The 24,162-nt window shown below is 37.7% G+C and overlaps 1 protein-coding gene across 4 annotated transcripts in view; it reads right to left on the reverse strand.

The window, feature by feature from the left end:
* LOC309619762 (uncharacterized protein) overlaps window positions 1-24,162 on the reverse strand; it is a 434,282-nt gene that overhangs the window by 58,302 nt on the left and 351,818 nt on the right. For all 4 annotated transcript variants that reach the window (XR_014239186.1, XR_014239187.1, XR_014239188.1 and 1 more), the window contains exons 6-8: window positions 19,979-20,047; window positions 19,104-19,162; window positions 4,118-4,181 (exon numbers count right to left, since the gene is read on the reverse strand). The gene's annotated coding sequence lies outside the window, so the exon portion shown is untranslated. The remainder of the gene's footprint in view (window positions 1-4,117; window positions 4,182-19,103; window positions 19,163-19,978; window positions 20,048-24,162) is intronic.

Consider the following 24,162-nt stretch of genomic DNA (forward strand, 5'->3'; position numbering starts at 1 on the left):
AAAGACAGATATCATATGATATCACTTATATGTGCAATATAAAATATCATACAAATGAACTTATTTACAAACTAGAAATAGACATAGAAAACAAACATATGGTTACCAAGCAGGAAAGAGGGTGGGGGGATAAATTAGGAGTTTGGGATTAGCAGATACAAACTACTATATACAAAATAGATAAAAAACAAGGTCCTACTTTATAGCACAGGGCACAATATTCAATATCCTGTAGTAAACCATAATGAAAAAGAATATGAGAAAGAATATATATATGTAACTAAATCACTTTGCTGTACACCAGAAACTGAATCACTTTGCTGTATACCAGAAACTTTACAACATTGTAAATCAACTCTACTTCAATTAAAAATATTTTTAAAGAATATCTTTTCTCCCACAATCCCAAAGGAACTGTGAATTAAATTCTTTATAATTATTTCTATAATATCAATATAATTTGCTTTTAGAAAAATGCAAAATTACAAAATTGAGATTTATGAGATTACAAATCTTTGGTAGACATATGTTTTGTGTTTTGCTCACTTTCTATAAGTTTGTTTGTCCAATTCAGGGATTTTTTAAACATGGAAAACTTTCTGGGAGCCCTAGACACCCATTACCCCATTCTGGGTAAAATGAAAAATAGAAATGCCAAAGCAATCAGAGCCTCACAGCCGGATGCTCTCTAGACAGAGTTTTACAATCTTGGCTGCCCACTGTAATCACCTGGGACATTTTAAAAGGCACTCATGACTGGACCACACCCCCAAGAGATTGTAATTTAATTGGTCTGATTTAATTACCTGGTAAAGGGAGTGTGCAAAGCTCCCCAGGTGATTCTAATGTGCAGCCAAGACTGGGAATCATGGTGCAGGTGGGTACTGATTAGTTCAGGATCAGTTGGGTGTGTCCGTGGGGCTGGGCGCTGGAGAGAATGACTTTCATAATCAGTCGACTCTCCAGGCCAACTGAGTCACTTGCCACCAGGTACACTGGCTACAGAGCCTTCTTAAACTGGAACAAAAACATCCAATTCAGCTAGACTTTGCAATATCTTGACATCTTTGCTCTGGACAGTTACTTTCACTTTCAAAATTTTCTTTTTCTTAAAAATCATCCCAAATGTTATCCCTGCATTTGGTGGTGGGAAAGATCACAACATAACAGATATTTCATGTTCTTGACTATGTTTCTTCTGTGTTTTGTTGCTCCTGATGAAGCACGCAATCACAAGAAGATTAAATGCACACGAAACATCCTGGATAACATGCACCCTGGGTACAATGGCTTTGCTCTTTTGTCTGCTTTGAGTGTAAGTGTCTTGAGATTCAGTATTTTAAGGAAGGAATACTTCACTTGGACTACAAACTATAAACTGAAATTGTCCTTGAACTGGGAATATTCAACCACAATGTGATTTCAAGGGAAAGATTTAAGAGCAGCTTCAAAGAAGTCAGAAACCTAAGGACCAGAAGATGCTGATGTGTCAGGAAAGTCTACAGTATTTGCTTCTGTGGTTTTGAAGATGTAAATAGAAACAGCTATGGCAAAGAACTTCTATAATTAGGTTTCATCCTGATTCCAAAAGTTGCTTCTTACAGAGCTTTTAATAGTATGTGAAAACCACTGTTTAAAACTCTTGGTTTGAATTTCCTAGCACTTTAATGAAAAAATTAGTATTTTCAAGCTTTGGGGGTTTCTCTAAAGTCATGTGCTAAACAAGCAGAAGTCCTCTGTTGCCAAAAGGTTTTGGCGGAGGGTGGAGGCTGTGGTAATTTTCTTCTCCCCGGGCATAGTCTTTCTCTAAGAGTCAGAGAATGCGTTTAAATCAGAAATTAAATGGATTACGGATCTAAACTGTGGGTGTAGTTATGGACAGGCTCTGGTACTTGGACCAAACAGATGTGCTCTTTAAACATGGTGACCATACCCAGCTGTTCTTCCAAAAGCACAACAGAGAACAACCTTGCTCAGTTAGTCATACTTCCCTGAAGGGCCACCACCTAGAGTGGCATCTGCATTCAGCAGTGAGATGGGGCAACCACGTCCTACCCTGGAAAGGGAACCCTTATCATTTTCCCTCAATCCAAACTGCCAGGCAGCATCAGGTCCCTCTCATGAGCTCACCAAATGTGCTGTTTCCTTACTTGTTTTACCACTCTGGTGAATTCTTTGTAGGTCTAAATCCTATAGGATATAAATCAAATCTGGAGAAAGACTTTGAATAAGCCTCCACCACCTCCAACCAAATTTTATCCAGGTGCAAAGTAGACCACGTGAGAATAAGAGAACCTAAATCCTGTCTATAACTGAAAGAACAGAGTATTATTGGTAAGTGATCAAGGAACACTTATGGCATTCTTTTTTTTTTTTTTTTTTTTTTTACTTATGGCATTCTTGAGTTCCATTTAACATTTTGCTGAGAAGTTTCAGGAAAAAATTTAATAGCAATGGTGACTGATGGAATCAAATAAGTGAATCAAGTCAAACTGCAGTTGTGTTACTCTTTACATACCAGGAAAAAAAAAGTTAGTTCTGGATTAGTCTCTTGGATACTAGATAGGGAAAATCTAGCCTGGTGTACCCCATAATTTGCAGAGATGGCAGTGAGCCTTGGCATATATCCTATAGAAATTAGTCAAATAAGATTGGTTCTGGGTTCCTCCAAGAATTCAGGATGCTATTTGATGATCACTGTGGGATTCTCCTGGACTTGAATTTACCCAATAGGACCTGAAAAACTTCCAGCAGTGGTTCTCAAATTTTATTTCTCATAATTCTCTGTAGAGAATTTAAAAAAAATTATCCATACTCATAGCCGATCCCAGAATGTCTGAATCAGAATCTCTGGTGGTATGTATTTTGAAGAAATATTCATAGGTGTTTTTGATGCACAGCAAAGTTGAGCATGTCTGAATTTAGGTGAATAGAAGGGATCAAGTTTCCCACAGGAAACTAGCTCTTCTGAGGGCTGAGGGACTAGAGATTTTTTAGGATTGTTCCAGATCATCTCAGCAGTCCTTGCAGGGGAACTCAAATCATTCAAGATATTCTAATGAACAAGATTGGTTACAGAAAGGAGAAGGGACACTCTTTAATTGTAAGGAGCCTTTGAACATCAAAGAGCTGTGCACTTGAAAGCATTATTCCAATCAGCTTTTTTCCACAAGAATTAAGTTTGGAGATCATTTTTATTTTTGCTTTGCAAATTTTACAAAAAAGCATGATAACTCCTTCAATTAGACAAACTTCTCTTTTCTGTAATACATGCTTCATGAAAATATTTTCCTGTTTTTGTATTTGTCATATTATATATCATTCCCAAGAATGCTTTCATTAGAAAATATTTGCCAAAGTATGGTCATACAGTTCATAAATAAATTTTATACAATTTATTTGATGAAACGGGGTATCTGTAGGAGGAGAAATTTGGACTAATATTTATTGATCTCCTCATATGCATTCATTTAATTATGGACTGGTTATTATTCTTCTCATTTTAGTGTTGAAAAAAACTGAAGTTCAGATTAAGAGGACTCTCCAACACTGTACAGTTGTTAAGTTATAGTGTCAGTATTTAAACTCAAGTCTGGCTGATTCCACAGTTCCTATTTACCTAATTGCATTATACGAGGACAGTCTACAGAGAAGTAGGTGTCCTTTCTTAATCCTTAAAAATTCATCTGGAGTGTTAGTCCGTATTCACAGCGTGGCCATAAAGATTAGACAACTGGATATCTACTAAGACTTTTTCATCTTTCTTAATTTCCAATTTTTCACAAAGGAGTATATGGATACTTTAAGGAATAATTAAGGGGATCCAATTAAAAAAAAAAATCTACTGTCTTCTTAACCAACTAAGAAATAATACAAAAGAGTAAGGTAGGTGGGGACCAAAGTTTTGCCTTCATTGTGGACAGTTTAGGCTGAAGGATATGGCTTAACTCAGGAGGAAAGAGGGCCTCCTAAAACTGAATTACAGTTTTAAACAGACTTATCCATCCGGCACAGGCAGCCGCCAGAACACTGGAAGCTTGAAGGAACAGAGTTAAAGGTATGCCTTCTGTAGCCAAGCTTCCTTTCAAGAGAAAATTCTAGATCTCTCCAAACTCACCAGTCAGATAAGCTGCTCCACCGGGGGCAGACAAAGTCCAGCGCTGCTACACCTATGAATCTCCCTTCAAATGGGAGGAAAAAAAAAAATCAGAATTAAAGAAAAGAAAAAGTGCTTCTCCTGGGCAGAAAACTGTGCCAGGAAGATTTTCATATGCTTAATAAAAATGTATAAGGACACATCTAAAGTTAAACTTTATTTGCTGAGTTAAAGGAAGAAGCAAAAACCTAGCAAAACAGCTCCCACATCCACATGTTTACAGACCGGTTCACTGAAGAGGGAAGATAAAAAGCCTCCGGTGGAAAATCATTTAGTACCAATGTTTCTAGTATGTACTAATCAGGCACATATTCAAGTCAAGGGTTTGAGGTGACATGAATACTATCAGTGTCAGAGAAGTTAATAATGAGGACATTTCTACTGAACTTGAAAAAAATCTTGCTTTGTAGTTCCTCCATCTCTTTGGTAAACTTTGCCTTAAATTTAGGTTATCTTTGAGGACACATGCCTCACCATAAGTCCTTTGTTCTGTACTAAGACTGAGAGACTGCAGAAACTATAGCATTATCCACTTAGTTTTAGATATTCTTTTGATTCTTCTTTAGTCTGTTTGAAGAAATATTTCCACCATTTAATATTTGTAAGCATGTGGGGTATTTGTTCAGCTGGTAGTTCATTTACACCAGCACACATTAATTCATAATTAATGTGAATTTAATGAGTTAAATAATTTCTAACAACTTCTTACTCTTCATGAGTTTTTAATTTACACTTTAAAAATGATGTGTAAATATGAAGGCAGATTTCTGAATAGTTTAGGCCAACCTTCCTACCCCATTCTCCTAAAAAGTTTTTTATATCAGATTCCTTAAATTTGAGCCAATATTTGTTTGATTTAACATCTCAAAAATCAGAGAAATACTAGAGCTGGAAGGCACTGGGTCTAATATCCTCATTTTGTAGATAAGGAAACTTGGACTTAAAAAGATTAAGTGATATGACAAAGATCACAAAATAACTTCTTTAGTAGAGCTGAAACTGGAGTTAAGTTCTTGCAACCCCTGAAAGGGCTTTTCAACACCACCTGCTTTATTTTCCAATTTATTTTCATACTATTAATGTCTAGCTTAAAAATTCTACCTCCTAAGATGATAGTTCTCAATCCTACTTGCTTTGTTTTGCTGTTTAATTTGATAGTGGTTTTTATTTTTTTTAAAAAGTCTGGTGTGATTCTACTGAGGAGGAAAATGTTCTTTTATTGCTTTTATTGTCCCTTTTATACTGTAATATGAAAAAATTTTTTAATTTTTAAATCACATGATATCAAAATTCTTACAAAGCATTTGGTTTATCTCCATTCAGCTCTAATTTTAATAGTCAATTCCAACTTCATGAAGGATCTGCATGGGCACTTTCCATTTACCAAATGTTTCAGTTCTTGGCTTTGTTTTCCCAGACCTGGTATTTCATTCGGATTTGACTCCCATCACCTGCATTTTGCAGAGGTCCCTCTGCCGCTTCCAAGGGTACGTGTCAGATTGGGAGAAATGTCCCTGCCTGTTTATTACATCAGAAGATATTTAAGTGCATTTCCCAAATAAGAAGCCCTGTTTTCCACCTGGCTGCTGCGAGTAACTTCAAAATCTCTGGGGATGACCATGTCTGTTCTGGGAGGTTCTCCTTGGAGTCTGATTGTGTAAAAAAAATCTGCTTCTTTTCCGGACGTACTTGGAAGTCTCTCTTTTGTTCCCACTTGATTATAAAACATGTTCAGCTGCTCCACATCAGAATAAGACATTACTTTCCTACCCAAAGATTTTTGCATTGTCCAAGGCTAATTAGATGGTCAGATTTATCGTCCAAAATTTGAAATCAGGTTTTGTGCCTCTTAGCAATGATTTCCATCAACACGATGCAGCCATCATACTTTTCCAACACAAAACATATGAATCAGGGCATAAATGTTTAGAAATATCTTGATGTAAAATAGACCGTAAAATGCAGCATAGCATAGCATATGTCGACACAGCGGGAAACAACGGGTTCCAAAAGAAATGAGCCTAATTTTCTGATCCACTGGTGTGAGAGTGACTGGACTTGGATGAGGCACAAAAGAAGCCATCTGAGGATGTAGCATGCCAGAGGAAAGGGACATTTTGATAATCCTGCCCTTCTCAGGAGCACATACACTTTGATATGAGACCCACTTTGATGTGAACACAGAGGACAGAGTGCGGGAAATGGACCTGTTTTCCTATGTTTCCTCCCACTCATTTCATGGTTGCAGCAGCAATGCCCCGTGTACACAAGTGGAGGCTTCATCAACAACTTCCAGGCTCTCAGGACGAGGAAAAGTTGGAGTCCTCATCTACAAGTCAGATCTACTCTGGCTAAAGCATCATATAATTGAAATAGGATTACATTTTTAGTGTTGAATTATTGATTGATGTCTCTCTTCCTTCTACACGTATGGACCCAGCCTGGCAATGTGAATCAACAATCTAAAATACATGGTCTAAATGTCTCTCCCCACCCCATTTTTTATCTTTTCACAACCTTCAGCCAAAAAAAATAAAATAAAGAACAGAATTTCTCAGGAACGGTTAGGGAGCCAAAAAATATGCTAGATGCATTAGGTTTATGTCAGATGTAGGATCTAAGGGAAACAAGAAATCCAGGAAAGGTTTAAAAATCAGATTGAGTCTGAGAGGAAGCAGTCTCTGGCTTGGCGCCTTAATGGACAGCAGAAATGATGCAGGGAGGATTATAAGCCACTCATTTCCCAATTAGATCTGATTTTCCCTGACAGGACCATAAAACCATGTCTCCACACAGCAGTAAAACTCATATTCCACCGATCAGTCAGGTTCTTTATTGCTGATTTGGTTTCCTGAATAAGTTCAGTAGTAGCCCTAATGAAATAGCTTCAGATTTGTTGGATGGAGAGAGTTGGAGCCTTGTTGAATAGTACCGTTTCAGTTAAGATCTTCACAACTCTTGCCAAATGGAAACTGAAATAAAGTTTTAGCATATCCAACCTGGCTATTTTCATGACAGACAAGTTATTGGTCTTGAAGCCCCATCAACATAGCAGCATCATATAGGGAAGGTCACTGGCATGTGGGAAAGGCCAGCAGATCTGGACTATGGACGTGATCTGTCCAGAACCATTCACTTCATTCCACGGTCAAGAGTTTCCTTGCCTGTAAAATGGGAAGTTGAACTAGAGATCTCCTCCAGGTGTAACCACTATGGTCCTAGGAACAGGACAAAATAAATGTCCTAGGAACAGGACAAAAAAAGTCACATTGAGTCTGGCTTCCTTCATGAGAACACTTCAGCCAAAACAATCACAATTAAAATAGCATGTGAGAAATGAGTGTTTTGGGTACCACTATTTATCAAGCAAATGGATCAAATGTCTTATGGACATTTTGGAAAGGACCAAATAAATATCAACGGCCTACTGGCATGAACCAAGTATCTTATAGATGTTTTGGGCAGGACCAAATATCCTGCCAGGGGAAAGGAGAGGAGAGAGGCGAACACTGACTTGAAGTCGAGAGTGTGGACAGCAGGCCCCCGGACCAGTTTGTACAGAGAACACCACTGAGAGAAAGCAGTCCCTGTGCCCTTCCAGTGCCGTTCCAGCCAGGAGGTGCTGCCGCGCAGAGAGGGGCCAAGGGCAGCGAGCACAGCTCTGACGGGGCCGGTCACCCCCAAGGCCGGGACAAACGCAGCGCAGGCAGAGCTCCGTCCTGGTCCTGTCAGGCTTCTCCACGAAACCCTCGCGTTCACTCTCTCTTCTCTCCTTCATGACCAACACAAAACACCCAGATGTTAGTCCCAAAGAAACCAGTTTCCCCTCCACCAGGAACCCAGCCTCCCAATTATCCTCTTCTTGTTCATTATAAAACATTCCATTCGGAGATACTCACGTGATTACAATAATTTGCCCATGAGAATATGAAAAGTAATCTTTAACCCTCCAGTTGGTGGCTGTTTATACCCTAAAGTACTTCTGGTGTTCTACTCAAGAGGAATTCTCATTTGTAATATATGGAGGATGGTACTTCTGAACAGTGGATTTTATGGCACCAGAGTGCCATTTATCCAAACTCCCGGAGGGAATGAAACAAAGAAATAAACTAACTTTATCTCATTTAATCTTCACAAATTAGCAAGGCAGGCTTTATTTTTTCTACTTTTTATAACAGACTGAAATTCAGAAGGGTTAAATGACTTGCCCAGAGCTTAGTAACTCCATGTTCTAAACACTCAACATGTTTTTGTACTTCATCACATCAGAATTTTTAATATGAATTTTCAGAATTGTTAATTTTGAAGGCAAATTAAGAGTCTTTTCTATTTATGATGTTAGAACATAGGACTGTTATTCTTAAAATAACAGGTGATTTTTATCTGGGAAGACCTGAGTCTGAATCCCAACTAACTTGATCTGAGACTAAGTGAAGGCCCTTCAGATGTTCTGAGAATCATTCTCATCTCTCCAGTGAAGGGTAATGGAAAGCCAAACGTGGAAGCAATGTGGAGTGTACACTTGAGGACGTTTAGGTCAGAGGAAGGCAGACTACTGGGGGGTTTTGTAATAACACAGGATGCTGAGTTAGGGACACAGATCTAGAGACAGAGATCAAAAGATGTTAGAGTAATAATACAGGACACTGAATTAGTGCTACAGAGCTAGAGTGTCATAGATCTAGAGGTAGAAGTATTATCTTGGTAGCCAATTTGATGGTTGGTTTAGGCCTATTTCACAGCTCAGAAACTGAATTAAGGGAACCAATTAGTCTACTTTTTCAGGTTTTATTATTGACAGTCTTCAGATAATATTTTTTATGCATTTATTACCATTTTATTTCTCCCAAAAGGAAAAATCATGCCGAAGAGCAAGTTAAGACAAGATTGGTTATAACAAGACAGTTCTCTGTGACTGAGCCCCTCAGCAGAAAAATCACGACAGAGGACTGGATTCAGAAACCTGTTGGTCCACTCATTCTGTCTAGAACTCAGAGAGTATTGAAGATTTTCCCGTGTGATGACTTTCTCAGCCACAATCCAACTAGATCTGTATCAATTAATTGTATTAATCAATTCAGATAAATTTTATGTAACTCAGTTCCTTCAAAGAATGTGGAAATAAGTAAATGACCTATTGTACATTACTTCCATTCACTCCTTCATCCAAAAAAATAATAATAACTAAAGGTTAGGCCTTTGTTGGGCATTGGAGATAGCATGTCCCTAGCCCCCTGGAGTTACTTAGTCTTCAAGGAGGGCAATCAGAGAGTTCATGTTTGCAGAAAGGTGTAATAGGGGCATGCACAGAGTACGGTGGAAACACGAAACCTGAAAAAACTAAGACCTGCAAATCAGCAAAGGATTCTGAGAGGAGATAAGTTTTGAGGGTTGTATAGGAACTACCAAGACAAAAGGGAAGGCAAAGAGAAGGCAGAACATAGGCAAAGAAAGGAGGAGTGAAACAATGTGGCATTTGGAAAATAGGAAATACTGCCAATGTTCCCTGGGGAATAGGACAAATGTCTCAACTCCTTCCACTCTCTCTCTCTCTCAGTACATATAAGAACGTATACAAAAAAAAAAAAGTGCAGTTTGCCCCTCTACTCTTGACTCTGTTCTGAGAAACAAAACCAGTAAGATACATACACGTCTATGTATTGATATGTATTAAGAGTGGAGGGGGAAAAGCATTTGTTCAACTTTTTTGAGGTTTAATTACCACAGAAAATTGTAAGATACTTAAAGTGTACATGGTGAAAGGATTCCTCCCATCTAGTTCATTAACACATTCATCACCACACATATTTACCTTTAAAAAAAAAGATCTTGTCTTATAGCTGAAAGTTTGCTCCCTCCTTTTACCAACCTTTCCCCATTCCACGCCCACCCCAGCCCTTGGCAACAACTTTTCTGCTCTCTGTTTCTATGAATTTGACTTTTTTTGCTTTTTTAGATTCCACATATAAGTGATACCATGCAGTATTTGTCTTTCTTTATCTGGCTTATTTCATTTAGCATAATGTCTTCAGGGTACATCTATGTTGACACAAATAGCAGGGTTTCCTTCTTTCTCATGGCTGAATAATATTCCATTGTGTGATAGATAAATATATATATCCCACATCTCCTTTATCTACTCATCCATTGACGGACACTTAGGTTGTTTCCTTGCCTTAGTTGTTGTGAATAATGAACCTGGGAGTGCAGATATCTTTTTGTATCCTGTTTTCATTTTCTTTGGATATATACCCAGGAATGACTTGCTGGATCATAAGGTAGTTCTATTTTTCATATTTTGAGGAACCTCCATACTGTGTTCCATAATGGCTGCACCAAATTACATTCCTACCAACAGTGCACAAGGATTCCCTGGAGAAAAGGCATTCTTGATGATAATTTTGAATCAGATCATACCATATCTGAAGCTAGTCATCCCTGGAATGTCCCAGTTGAAGAGCGTATAAATTTCTTTTTTAAGAAAAATAGCATTAGTTTGATTTCATTTACTTACAATTGAGGGATTATTGATCGATATATAAATAACCCAAGCCAAAAAAAAATCACAAAAGTTATTTTCTTCTCTCATAAATATTCCTAAAAGCACTGAAGGTGTCTAAGTCAGAAAACCATTCATAAAGGCAAAAATAACATTCATATACATATACACCTATATAAACACTACCTCTATATTTGAAGCTGCCAAAAATTCCAACCAAACAGGACAGGTACCCCTAGGCTTTAATGCACCAGAACTGTTTCAATTCGTTGCTTTTCATAAGAAAGATTTTATTTCCCCAGCTGATCAGAGAGTATTCTTGGAGAAAAATCTGTTGATATTCCCCTTGCTGAGTTTTAAATAATCTGAGTATGTGTGATATATCTTTTGTAGTGGGTACTTCAGAGAAAAAACATTGCTTTTAAATCTCATGCATGCCCCAAATGTAATGTGAAATAAATTCCATGTGAATGAGCTCCTGCCATGTCTAAAAACTGAACTGTAATATGCAAGTTTCTCTGAGACGGGCCATTTTTTTTTGTGGTCTTAAAAGCATCAAAGCTAAGAGGATTGATAAATTTTAAATCTCTCTAGCAGATTTCGTGTAAAGCTGTAAGTTTATATCTCCATGCAGTTCTAGTAGCAAAAACATGAGTAATTCATTCTGAGGCTTCCCCAGGAACTCAAGCCTGTTCAATTAACAGGGTGTATTTCACTCAACATAGGAAAGCTGTGAATAAAAATAATGATGATACCGACAGCCTTCGGTCTGCCCTCCAGGAATTTGTATTTCATCTTTGAGATGAACCTAGTGTCACAGAGTGTAGTCTCTGAATTTTTCCATCTTGTTTCGGCATGCTTCCAAAGCTCTCAGATTGTAATTAAAAGCTCCAAATCAATCGAATCTCTGTTTGGTGGCTCACTGCTATAGGGAGTAAAGAGCTGAAGTCTCCTTTGTGATTCGCTCATCCCTCAAGTGTGAGGGGTCTTTTTTGAACTCCCAAAGAACATCTTACCTTCCCTAGAGATCCTTCTCAAACTCAATAGGAATCTAATTAAAATGGCAATATCAGCTATCGTTTATTGAGCACATACTATATGCCAAGCACTTCATCTGATTTTCATATATCATTTCTCTTAATTTACACCATAATCTTCCAAGTATACGTCTTGTCACTTCTAACTTAAAGAGCCTGAAGATCAGTGAGGTTAATTAACTGAGCTAAGGTCACAAAGTCTTTAAAGGAGCCAAATTCAAATGCTGAGCTGTCTGTCATCAAAGACCCTGTTCTTTCCATTATACTGTGCTTTCCTAAAAACGTGCCTTCAGGGCCTCATATTGAAGCTGTGAAGTAATACATTAGCATAAATACAGTTATAGAGGCTCTGGCTGGCTTTCTTCTCCCACACCTCAGATCATTCTACGAACTACTAAAGCATAGTCTGTAACCTGAGAAAAAGTCTTCCCAGAGGCCCTTCATCTGCAATCACTGAAGATAAGAAAGCATTCCATACCCACGCCACTCTTAACTCAATCCACAGAGGTTATCCCTTCACTGTTACCAGAGTTTCATGACTGAGCAGAAAGGTAACCAGTGGAACAAAGGGACATTCATTTAACATATAAAACTTGCAAATATCAGCTCCTGAGTAACAGTCACGTACCATGCACTGGCTGCTATGTATGCCCAATATGAATTGAAATATGCAAAATAAACAGTTGCGCATACAAACTTTTTTCCCAAAACAAGCCATTTGCAGATGCAAATGCAAATTGAGGCCATACAGGCGTGAACTGAAAAAAAAGCGTTAGGACATTCTTGTTTTATCTTTTCAGCTCCAAGAACTTCACAGCTGCTCTTAATGTGTACGTGAATATTTTATGTGTGTGTTTTGAAAGAAGTAGTGTATTACCTTTCTTAAAATTCTCTATGAATGGCAGATTACGGCAGAAATTTTTTTTCTCAAACACCTAAGCTTTCCTAAAACACTGGATCTTATTCTCAGAACCCAGTGTGTTAGGAATAAAGTAAGCCAATGTCATTTATTCTTAAAAGGAAATGTGTCATTTCTTTCAAACTTCTTAAGAGTTTTTTCCTTTAAAGTAATTTTATTTTCCTCTGGAAAACATTTATATAAAACATTAGATTTTATAGATTTTTAAAATTTTCCACTCCATGCTCTTATCAGTTACATGCCATTGAAACTGGGCAGTTTTATTGGTTAAAATAACAGAATAAGAATGTATCAATACTATGTAATGACCTATATGGGAAAAGAATCTAAAAAAGAGTGGATATATGAATATGTATAACTGACTCACTTTGCTGTACAGCAAAAAGTAAAACAACATTGTAAATCGACCATACTCCAATAAAAATTTTAAAAAAGAATGTATTATAGTGTTAAATTCCACTATAGTAAGCCATGTTGTTTTTTTTTAATTGTGGCTAAATACCCCTAACATAAAATTTGCCATGTTAACCATTTTTGAGTGTACAGTTAAGTAGTATTAAGCACTTTCACATTGTACTTAATCACCATTATCCATTTCTAGAACTTATATCTTTCAAAACTGAAACTGACCCTATTAAACAATAACGCCCCATTTTCCCCTCCCCTCAGTCCCTAGAAACCACCAATCTACTTTTTGTCTCTATGAATTTGAATACTCTTAAGTGCCTTATATAAGTGGAATTATGCAATATTTATCTTTTTGTGATGGAATATTTCACTTAGCCTAATGTCCTCAGGCTTCATCCATGTTACAGCATGTGTCAAACTTTCTTTTTAAGGCTGAATAATAGTCCATTGTATGTATATGCCACATTTTTTTTTCTTTTTTTTAAAAATTTATTTATTTATTTATGGCTGTGTTGGGTTTTCGTTTCTGTGCGAGGGCTTTCTCTAGTTGCGGCGAGTGTGGGCCGCTCTTCATCGCGGTGTGCGGGCCTCTCATTATCATGGCCTCTCTTGTTGCGGAGCACCGGCTCCAGACGCGCAGGCTCAGTAATTGTGGCTCACGGGCCTAGTTGCTCCGCGGCATGTGGGATCCTCCCAGACCAGGGCTCGAACCCATGTCCCCTGCATTGGCAGGCAGACTCTCAACCACTGCGCCACCAGGGAAGCCCCTGTATATGCCACATTTTAACTATTCATTTGTTGAGGGACATTTGGGTTGCTTCCTTCGGCTACTGTATATAATGCTGATATAATCATGGGTGTACAGACGTCTCTTCAAGATTCTGCTTTCACTTCTTTAGGTATATGCCAAGAAGTAGAATTGCTGGATCATATGATAATTCTTAATTTTTTCAGGAACTGCTATACTGTCTTCCACAGTGACTGCATCATTTTACATTCTCACCAACAATGCACAAGTGTTCAAATTTTCTGTATCCTTACCACCTATTTTCTGCTTTTTAAAAAAATTATAACCATCCGAATGGGCATGAGGGGGTGTCTCATTGTCATCTGATTTGCATTTTCCCTTATATGATGTTTCCCTTAGTGATGTTGAGCAGCTTCTCATGTGCTTATTGGCCATATGTATATCTTCTTTGGAGAAATGTCTATTCAAGTTCTTTGCCCATTTTTAAATCTTGGTTGTTTATTTCTTGTTGCTGAGTGTAGGAGTTTTCATGTATTCTGGATATTGACCCCTACCAAATATATGACTTGCAAATATTTTCTCCATTCCATGTGTTGTCTTTTCACTGTTGATTGTGTTTTTTGATGCAGAGTTTTAAATTTTTGATGCAGCCCAATTATCTAGTTTTCATTGTGTTGCCTGTGCTTTTGGTGTCATATCCAGAAATCATTGCCAAATCCAATGTCATGAAGATTTTCCCTTAAGTTTTATTCCAAGAGTTTTATAGTTTTAGCTCTTCCACTTAGGTTTTTGATCCATTTTGAATTAATTTTTGTATATGGTGTAAGGTAGGAGCTCAACTTTTTTTTTTTGTATGTATGTATATATATATATATACACACACACACACACACACATATATATGCCACCAATTCTCATTACTCATGGAAGTTTTGTCCTATACAGTCATTTTAAACACTGAATTAGGGAATACTGAACCACTGCTCTAAGAGAAATACAAGGTTAGTCTCCTGAGAGCCTGTGGTCACATTTTTGTCACCTAATCAATACATAACCTTGTATTATGTGTGTTTCTGTTTAAAGACACCCTATTCAATGTACGTTGTTGATTTATTAATGTTGAGCTCAGAGCCAACAGCACTATGACTCATGCCCGAATGAAGCTTATCTAACACACTGAGTTTCTCTATAAGATAACACAGCTCTGCTCTTAGGAATACTAGAATGCACTTCAGCCCAATGTTTGGGGGCCATTTTAAACAGAAAGATCACCAACCAAAAAAAAAACAATTAAAAATGAGGAAAATGTGGCCCTAAACAGACCATGAAAACGACACTTGTGTTCAGTATGAGAGCAGAAACGTGACGGCAGAGCGTCGCCTTGTTTCACTTCAGTTGGGAACGTATGCGCAGATGGACTCAGGTGTTTTGCTGCTCTGCAAATGATGTGTCTGCAGAGACTACGACAGCACCACACGTATTGATGTGGGGATTACAAATACATTTTAGCGGGCAGGCGAATTCGAGAAAAAGCGAATCCCTGAATAATGAGGATTGTGCAAATATGTATTTCTACTTTGCTTCAGGAATCCTTATCTCTCTGACATCCACTGAGAGAAAGAATTGGATGTGCAAAAGCTGGGAGGAAAACGTGTATGTGCTTAGTCTTGGTCCCTCATCAGGGATTTTGATATAATTTACTTGGCCTTCCCTCCCCTCCCCCAGCAAACTAACTTACCCTCTCTCACCCACAGGCATAATTTCAGAAAGCACTGAGAAAAAGATGTTTATTCTAATTCTGAAATTGTACTCTATGTGGTTATTTGGTCCAAATCATTAAATTTTCTAAAGATAGCTCAGGTTGACTCGAGTATCTAGACCACTTAAACGAATACCTACCTATTGTGGAGACAGAGGCACCTGACTAGCAAAGCCCAATGTCCTTCAACATTTGAACAGGTGACGCAGGTACGCTGCCTGGCTGCCGCGTAGCTTACTGTAGGATGAGACTATCTAAACAACCGCTGTGAGTTCTGGTCAGCCTGGCCGTGAGGGATGTTACTGGAAATGAACCGGGATGCGGAATTACTATGTTCACTTCTCTTAAACTGCACTAACCTGAGGTTGCACACGTGAGTCCCAGCAATTCTGAAATACTAATAAGATCCCAATCTCTGAGAATTCAAGGCTGAGGGCAGACATGGGCCTGTGGTGAATCCAAATTAAAGATAACCTTGTGGAGGCGCTGGGGCTCTTCAAGCCGGCTTCTCCTGTTGAGACCTCCTTCATGCCTTTCCAAGGAAATGAGTTGATTTTTTAAAAAACTAAAATGGGGTTTTCTGTTTTTACTTCATATTCCTAGCATTCACAATGAATGCCAGTGTATGTCCATGTATGTGTGCATACTTCTGTATTGAAAGATATAAAATATATTCATATTGTGCATCCATTTTTCTTCCCTCCATGTGTCTAGATCTCAGGATTTTATCGCTACTTTGTTTGAGACTCAGGCCTCCTTCAACAGAAATAGACTGTACCTTCTGGTGTTCCTGTGGGTTGAATTGTGTCCCCCAAAAGATATGTTCAATTCTTAAACCCCAATACCTGTGAAGGCAACCTTATTTACAAATAGGGTCTTTGCAGATGTGATCAAGTTACGATAAGGTCATACTGGATTGGAATGATATTCTTATAAGAAGAGAGAAATTTGGACACAGAGACACTGACACCCAGGGGAGAAGAAGACAGAGACAGAGATTAGAATGATGCATTTACAAGCCACAGGACACCAAGGATTGCCATCAATCATCAGAGGTTAGGGAGAGGCAAGGAAGGATCTTCCCCTAGAACCTTCAGAGAGAGCGTGGCCCTGCCTACATCTCTATTTCCAATTCCCAGCCTTAGAACTATATGAGAGAATAAGTTTCTGTGGTTTTAAACCACCCAATTTGTGGTAATTTGTTAGATCAGCCGTAGCAAACTAATACAAATGCCTTTTCTGGAAATAGTACTGCTTGTATAATGCTTTGTCCTTTTCATCCCTGAGAATTACTTCATAATTAAATGTGTCATAGAGAACATCTATATCATTTTCTCATTTTATGGATATGGAAACTGAGATCCAATAACATTATTTGTTGTAGATCACAGAGATATAAAGGGGAAGAGTGAAAAAAAAAATAACACAATCTCCTGACTACTTGATTTGTGTTTCTTTTCAATGCACACACTTGCAAAGAAATTTTAAACTAATGGTTGAAAGAACAAACACGTAATTCTTTATCATCCTTTTAAACTATGGTTATAGATTTAGCAGCAATCAAGAAATATATTCAGAGCTACAGGAACTAGCATCTCACTGTTCCAAATGTAGCTTAAGATTCTGCTTGGTTCAATTAATAATTGTTAAATACAACTTATCACATTGTCTTGGATTTTGCTCCTCATTATAATAGCATTTGTAACTGGATTCAGACCTGCATCATTTAACTCATGATTCTAGCAGATTAAACACTTTCTACCTTCCTTTTCCCAAATGTACCCTTCACACACATACACATGCAAACCTACAGTAATGTTTAGACCTTGATTGACGCATTAGGTATATGTGAAAATCTATACATTTATATATTTCCCAGTGAATAAGATCTATTTCTCCCCAAATTATTATGTATCTGAAGAGCAAATATTAACAAGGGAAGGCTCAGCATCAAAGATAAAAGGTGGGAGGATACACTATCTCTAGTGATGGCGAGAAGCACCACGCACCATCACGTCAAAAACAGGAATTTCAGAGCTTATTGGTCATTTCATTTTCTTAAAACTGAACAGTGAATCTTATTTCACAAGGCTGATCAGAGATAAAAGTTGAGTTATTTTATTAACATTTTAGATCATCTAGTTATTCCTCTTGTTCACCTGTTAGTAGGTATATAATATCAAGAGTAATCAATGATATATTTACCTTTCGGAATGCCAGAGCATGACATTGACTTTTCTTCAAAATAAGTATTTTATGTATAGTTACTGCTGCTTTTTGGTAAACTGTCTTCGAGAATTATGGTTACCTTCAGAGAAATTCAATTGAATTTATTTTATAGTGCCTTATGTTTTAGTTACCAAGATTCATGAAAATTCAGTACCACATGTGCTTTTTGGTATTGCAAGTATGGTGGGACTTATTTTTAAGTTAAATTTGTTGTGTTTCTTTGCTAGATATGTATGTACCAGTACTCACTGACAACAGCATGTATTTTTTAGCCATGAAACTTTATAGCAACTTCTTTAGTTTTTGTATAATATTACTATATAACCAAGTCTTACAAACTCTTTCTGGTTTATATGTATATAAACATATATATGTATGTATGAATATGTATATTCAATATATATTTATATATGCTACACCAAAAATACTTTAAAATTAGTTCAATGCATGTACGACAAAAAGTTCTTAATATTTTTTTTCAAAAAATTATCCTTGTGTAATCAAGAAACACCTTACACTTCAGCTACTCTTAAACACTGGCAAATTGATACTCTGAATAGTCCACAGCTATGCTAATATGGAGGCTGTTAGCCACATGTGGCTATTAAATTTAAATGAATTAAAAGTAGATAGAAATGAAAATTCAGCTCCTCAGTCACACTAGTCACATTTCTGGTGTTCAATAACCACATGCGGCTAGTGGTTACCTTATTAGGCGGTGTGGATATAGAAAATTTCTATTATTGCAGAAAGTTCTATTGGACAGTGCTGGTCTATAGCATTAAAAGTTAAAATTTAAAGTTAAAAAAGAGATTATTTGAAAAGAATACGAATGTGGACCACTTATGTATTCCAAAGAATTGATTTTAGGACTCTCTAAAACAAAGGCCAAAAGAAAAGGGAAAATAAAGGATCTAAATGTTTTTGCATAGAGTACTAAATATCCAGATGTCCTCCTACACCCTGTTCTTCTGTTTCTTCGGTTTTGGTTCTCTGAGTCCTGAATCAAGTTGATGCATACCTAGCAGCTATATTTTCCATTGCCTTTTCCACTCATTTCAATAATTGGCATGCTTTCTATCACATAAGCAGCCTGTGTACCATGGAGTGATAATCCTTAGCTACGTTGCTTGGAGTGTTCATTTCAATTAGGGATTTAGATAGTTTTCTGAAAACACCCAAATCTAATTCTAAATTCCCTAGTACATAAAATATAGTAACATGTGAACATTATATACAGTTTCTTTTTATTCATGTTATAGATAAATGTTAGGTGGATATAAGGATAAAATATACTTAATTTATATGTCTTAAAATTATATTTATAATTTTTTAATTAATGACTTACCATTATTGTTTGTTAATTCAAGTTGAACTTTAATTTTTATATAAAGTTTTAATTCACACCTGGAAAGAGGGAGGGAAAACTTAAGAAAATTCATACAAAATAACACTTCTGCTAACGAAAAATAAATTATTTAAACTGAGTGAAAAGAGCTAAATTTGGGCCCTCATTTAAATTTAAATTTCCCCTTCCTGTCATTCATTTCTAGGTTTTAGTTTCAATGTGAATATTAGATAAGAAAAATGAACAAAGCACACCCTTAAAGATTATTAAATAATATGTCATAAAAATGGCTCAAGGTCAACTCTCAAACACCATAGGGAAAGCTGCTGGCTCTTTAGGGAGCTTCTGACTAACAAATAAAATAATAGTTTCAAAGATGCAAGGGTGCCTCCAGCCAAAACCAGGAAGAAGGGCTCTCCCACAGAGATTATTGTTGTAATGGTGTGTGCTCCTAGGAAAGAGATGGACTTCAATAATGTAACAAGTCTGTCAAAACCTCACAGTAATGTCCTTTGGTGTCTGGCCAGAGAGATGTACTGTGTCTAACAGTTGAAATACTACCCCTATTTCTTTCCCTTTTTGTCATCAAAACAAAAAGAGTTTCACTTCACTACTTCCCAGTGGACAGTTCTTTGTTATAAAAATTAAAAACAGGACACAGAACACGTTCAAATTGTAAAGCTCACTAAAGTTACATTAATTTAACAGGACAGATTATGAAATTGCCTAAGTGTTACAAGAACGCTCATTCAACTACTGCGCACCAGCCTACCATAGGAGAAGACTAATGCTCGTTGTTACACCAGCAAAGATAAATGTAATTTATGAAAGTGATAAGGAAGAGGAGGGACTAGCTGGGTAGCGATTATTAATACCTTTTAAAATTCTGTTTCCACGTTCTTTTCAATCTTTTCTGATTTCTTTGTCATCTTCAGCTATATTCCCTGGAAGATTCAGAAAGAGAAAAAACAAAAGGATGAGCAAGATAGTTAAAAAGAAAGTATGTGTAGGAGATATAGGAGTTGGTTACAGGGTAAATTTTACATAATTAATAAATTGACCATATGTGTATTGATATTTTACCATATCTCCAGCACCAGGCTATGCCCTAAAAAAAGGCACTGATATCAGCAGATTAAACCTATTTTGTAGTGAGGATATATACGGTTTGCCCTAAATAACTTCTGAAATCAACTAGGGCATTAGTTAATTAATCAGAGCCTATGAATAATTATATAATAAAAAGTATATTTAGCGCCACATCATCTTGTATAGACACGTCTTATCATGTAATAATAGTTCAATTATAATTCAAAAAGGGAGAAAGCCACAATTAGCTGGATTCACCTTGATGAAGGAAATAAGAATTCATTTGGCCTTGATGGACTGTTCACCTACATAGAGGAAGAAAGTGGGGAGGAGGGTCTTTGAGGTCTACAAAGAAATGGAGTCAAAAGTGAGCATCTCAGCTGAGAAGACAATTCAGTTTCTACTGGAGAAACAGGATTTTGCACATGCATTGTATAGTTATGGAAAATCAGGTCACAAGGATCAGTTAGAGGTCCATATCAAGGACCCAAATATGCCTTCCAAAGCAGGCAAAACTTTCTAAGTTACATGGCCGATGAGGCATTTGCATGCGCCCTCTGGTTGCACTAGGGCTCAGTGATATAAAAGCTCAGAAGTACAATAAGGAATAAACCTAAACTATGAAAAACAAAGATGCAATTGAGGGTCAACCACAATGAGTGATCGCAACAGATTTCTGAAATTGTTGAGGGGCAGGGTGTGCACAGCCTACTCTACTGCTGTGCTGCTGAGAGGCTGGAGAGCACGGGAGGAGTCAGTCCCCCCGTGAGGCTCTGATGGGGCCCCAGGCTCCAGTCTGCAGGGACTGCTGAGAGCTGGGGTTGTGGTTGTGCAGCTGAAGAGAGTGAGATGAACTGAATCAGCACTTACATCACTCCATCCTTATCCAAAATGGAAAGCAACTAAAAACTGACCTCACCCCAGTGCCAAAGCCTAGAAGTTCTTCTCTAGAGAAACAGAAAATGTTTGGGGAAAGCTGCAGCTCCCAACGTGGATGCTGACATTCCAGAGTAAATCTCTCTTTGTTCTGCTATGGGGGGATCTGGAGTCTGACAGCTAGCTCCTTGCCCACTTACTGGAAAGAAGAAGCTTTACTAATCAGCACGACATCAGCTCTGTTCATATATCCCGTCATATTTTTGAGTCAGGCAGGAGACCTGGCTAGAAAAGAGCCACAAGTGAAATTCCCACCAGATTCCCACCTGTGCATTTGAGTGTGAGTTCAACAGCAGTTACGTGGAGCTGCCTGTGAGCATCTCAGCAACATCACTGCTTCTCTTTAGGCACAGGCGGGAAGCCTGGAAAGTACATTTCCTAGACTGACTCAGTGGGAGGCACCTGCACAAGATCTGGAAGGCACAAGAGAACAAGTCGTGGCTTCCGCAGACAGCGGAGGTGAGTGTTTGCCAACACCGCTCACAGATCCTCTTGTGAGTCACTCACTGCTCTGGTCCCTGTACTTGCTGATTTTCTGAAGACCAGGAACAACTTTCTGGACCTAAAACACCACCAGTGCTTCCTATGGTTTTGTAAACCTCTAATTTCCTGTGTTCAGTTACTTCTTGTTTCTCTTTTTCTGAATGAAATTTGTCCTATTCAGAGATATATAGGAAGAGACTCATGTATTACTTTTACTTTTATACATAAAAGTAAAATAAATTTAAAAAATCAACATGAAAGAATAGCTGGCACTAGAGTTAAGAGAGCTAATTTAGAGAAGAGAAGATACCGGGAAAAAAAATAACTAAAAAAATTGGATTCCTCTTCTTAGACAAATTTTACAATAAAATACATCCTTGAAACAAAACAAGATATTATAAAAAATAAATGGAGAATAAAAGATATTTAAATATAATAGCTGAAGTAAATGACTCAATAGAAAGATTTACAAAACAAATGTGAAGAAATCTAAACTAAAAAGCTTAAAGACAGCAAGATTCAAAGATACAAAAGAAAACAGAAAAAAATTTAAAAGAAATTATCAAAGAAATTATAAAAGAGAAAAGTCCAAAATCTAAACAAATGCTCTAGGAGATTTTGAGGGTTTTGGTGGGGTTTTTTTTACACTTGATCTTGATCACCTAGAGGTTATTTTCATTCCTTAAACAAGTAATCTCCCTACCCCATCATTAAGACCCATTATTCCCAGTACATTTGTTTTTCAATTTCAGCGAAAATTTAGTCTCTTAACACCTCTGCTGTCTTATCCAGTCTAGATTCCCTGTGATCACATCACATCAAGCATTCACTTAGCAATATTTTCACCTTTCATGTCCCTTTTTCCTTTTGTACCATTCACTGGGACCAAACCACGACCTTGGACCAACCGAAGAAATTTCGTTCTGTTCCCACACCATGCTGGGGAGGAAACCACGCAATCAAATAGATGCAGTGTAGTAATACACCAGAGCAGATCATTCTTTTCCTGAGAGCTAATGATTAAATATTCAGAAATCGTGCAAGTCAGTTGCTAAACCATTGACATCACCCACGTCGGGAATGTTTATACCAACAAAACTGGCAAATGCCACAAATCAGGGCATTTGATTTTTTTCCAAAGAGCCAATTTACAGCCCACCACTGCCCCTTTTCTGCTCTCCAAGCCCACCTGGGCCCTCATCTCTCCAGATAATCCTTTTTAGTTTCATCACCAACTTTCCACTCCATTCTCCATGAATTATTTTCCAAAACTCCATTCTCCTCAAACGTCTCACTCTAAACCTCTTTCACTCTGGTCACATTTCATAATGAAAATAATTACATCAGTCCCCAATTCTCTCAGTGTCCTGCCACTCCTACCCCGCAGTTTCCCCACATTCTTCCATTCAAATCTTTTCCTTCTTCCTTCTTGTTACAAAGTTTTCCCCTTTCACCTGGATCTCATCCCCTTTTGCCTCCTGAGAAACTTCTGTTCAACTACCTCTTTTTTTCCTGTGTATGTATTAGTTTCTTCTCATTAGATTGTAAACATTCTCAAATTTCTCTAATTAGAGGAACACTATCCCTTGGCCCCCCTGCATCCATCTCCAACTATCATACTCTCCTTCTTGATCTCAGGACCAAAGCAGGCTTTCTGAAGGGCGCCTCTCCATCCCCTGTGTCTGCTGTGGTAGCTCTGGAGCCAGACAGCTGGAGTTGAGATTCAGTGTCTACCTCTTACTATTTCCGCTGCCTTAGACAAGTGACTCAGCCTCTCTGTGCCCCAGCTTCCTCATCTGGCAGCTAGGGAATACAGTCATACTTATCTTAATAAAGGGGTTGATACAGCTAAAGCACTTAGATTAAGTTCCAGACACATAGCAAACAGAAATTATCAGTTAGGCACTATGAACCATTGTTTCTACTCACCTCACTGCCCTCCACCCCCCAGGTCATCAGCGATCCTCACATTGCTAAGCCTAATGCACGTATTTCAGTCTTTATGTTTTCAAACTTTTCGGCAGCATTTGACCTTGAATCCTTGGGTAATTCCCCCGTCCCTTGGGTTCCCTGCCACACCATCTTCATTATCTTCTAACCATGCATACATACTATGTTCTCCCCATTCTAAAAGGCTAGTGTTATCTGATTACGCCATGTTCTTCCTTGACCCTGTGCTCCTTGAAAATGTCCTAAGTCAACTGGCTCACAAAAAATATTTTTGAGAATTTTATTATTATTATTATGAATAACAATTACTGTCAATAGATAGAGATAGGTGAGTGACAGGTAACAGGTTCAAACCAGTCCTTACTATGTGTTGTGTAAGCTAAATCCCAGTTTCCCGTCCTGCTTGGTGTCACTATACTGTTTGTAAAAGGTTCACTGGCAGGAAAGTGACATGTTACAGGTAACATCCAGTTCATATTATAGTTTGTATCCTCTCAAATAATAGTCAGACACAGAATCATTCATGAGTCAGGCCTCAGGCACCATCCCTAAGGGATCAGGTAATGTGGATTGCATCATACCTACACCATGTTCTTACAAG

The sequence above is a fragment of the Balaenoptera borealis genome (assembly GCF_965194805.1).
Source record: "Balaenoptera borealis genome assembly, chromosome: 21".
NCBI lineage: Eukaryota > Metazoa > Chordata > Mammalia > Artiodactyla > Balaenopteridae > Balaenoptera > Balaenoptera borealis.